A 2,116-nucleotide genomic window follows, 5' to 3' on the forward strand; every position below is an offset into this window, starting at 1 on the left:
ACCTTAGTGGTCCCTAATACTGGATCTGGAGTCTCTTTATATAGACCTTAGTGGTCCCTAATACTGGATCTGAAGTCTTCTGATTCAGGTCTCTGAGTCATTCATATAAATATGAGTACGAGCTGTTTTTTCTGTTTTTTTCTGATTCAGCAGTCGTGACTTTCAGGAGATTTAAATAAATCCTCCAGAGGAGACTGAGTCACCAGCGAACACACGAGGTAAACTGAGTCCTGGTCCTGGAGCGGTTCCCTCATCATGAACACACACTCTTAAAAAGACCACAACACGAAGCTACACAACAACACAACCCAGTGTGTCGTGCACACGCACAACCGCTGCCGACTCAGACTGTTCATCTCTAAAGAATAAAGATGAGAATAAAAGATCGAGGTCGACGTCCTCGTCCCCAAGGGGACAGATGTGTCTCAAATAAGGTCTGATTCAGAACTGGTTCTCTGTGTGTGTGTGTGTGTGTGTGTGTGTGTGTGTGTGTGTGTGTGTGATTGTGTGTGTGTGTGTGTGTGTGTGTGTTCCCAAAAAAACTAATTGTGTGCATAAAAAGATAAATAAGAAATATTCCCAGAAGCAAAAAGTTATAAATATAAATAATGTCTTTCTATCTTTCTATCTTCCTTCTATCTATCTTTCTATCTTCCTTCTATCTATCCTTCTATCTTTCTTCTGTCTTCCTTCTATCTTTCTTCTGTCTTTCTGTTGGTCTATTGAGCGTCTTCTCGTCTTTTTAAAGAAGTGATTTGTTGAAAAAGACGAGATCAAGATTCATTTTATTTTTCCATAAGGTGAAAAATGTGTCTTGGTCCAAAAATAATAAGAAAACAATGTCAAATCTCCCCTGAATGGCCTGTTAAATATGTTGTGTGTGTGTGTGTGTGTGTGTGTGTGTGTGTGTGTGTGTGTGTGTGTGTGTGTGTGTGTGTGTGTGTGTGTGTGTATGTGTTTGTGTGAGTGAGTGTGTGTGTGTGTGTGTGTGTGTGTGTGTGTGGGAGTGTGTGTGTGAGTGTGTGTGTGTTTGTGTGGACTAAGCGATGATGTCATGCGAGTGGAGCACGCAGATCAAACACCAAACTACTACTGCTGAAGAAGAACAGATGAAAAGCAAAAGGACGACGGAGAGAGGAACGAGAGCAGCAGAGAAGGATACAAAGAAGAAAAAGATGAACAGAATGAGCAAATGAAAGAGAATAAAATCCCCTTCCACGTGCAGCTTTAAAGACGCAGAAAGCTCAGAAACCCCCAAAAAAACAAGGTCGAGACTCAGGAAAATGAGCTGCCGGCGCGTGGAGAACAGATGGAGGTGTGAGAGGGAGACACAGAACAAGAAGAGGTGAAAATGATGAACAGAATGTGCAAATGAAAGAGAGTAAAACCCCCGTCAACGTGCAGCTTTAAAGATGCAGAAAGCTCAGAAACCCCCCCCAAATAACAAGGGGCAACTCTAAGAATATAGAAAGAAATGAGCTGCAGGCGCGTGGAGAACAGATGGAAGTGTGAGAGGAAGACACAGAATAAAAAGAGGTGAAAATGATGAACAGAATGTGCAAATGAAAGAGAATAAATCCCCCGTCAACGTGTTTTAAAAATGCAGAAAGCTCCGAAATCACGTCAGATAATCAAAGAAGAAGAAGACGAGTGAGTGAAGATGAAAGAAAACAGGAAAGCAGCAGAGACAAGGAACAAGAAAAGATGGAAAAGATGAACAGAATGTGCAAATGAAAGAGAGGGAAACCCCCGTCAACGTGTTTTAGAAGATGCAGAAAGCTGAGAAATCAGAGATGAAGACGAGTGAATTGAAGATGAAAGAAAAACAGCAGAGACACAGAATAAAAAGAGATGGAAAAGATGAACAGAATGTGCAAATGAAAGAGAGTAAGAGGCAGAAGGCTGAGAGAGGAGGATGGAGGGAAGCGGGGGGGCACTCACCCTGCAGCGATGCTCTCGATCTTCACTCTGAAGGTCTGCAGCTCGGCACCACACAGCATCCTGCTGCATGACATCACCACGGAGCCTCCTGATTGGCCCGCAGGACGCTGGGCTGCGATTGGTCCAGCAGAGGCAGAGGGAGGAAGAAGAGGAGGGGGGGAGGGGGGGGAGGGGG

This window comes from Etheostoma cragini, chromosome 1 (genome assembly GCF_013103735.1).
Source record: "Etheostoma cragini isolate CJK2018 chromosome 1, CSU_Ecrag_1.0, whole genome shotgun sequence".
Classification (NCBI taxonomy): domain Eukaryota; kingdom Metazoa; phylum Chordata; class Actinopteri; order Perciformes; family Percidae; genus Etheostoma; species Etheostoma cragini.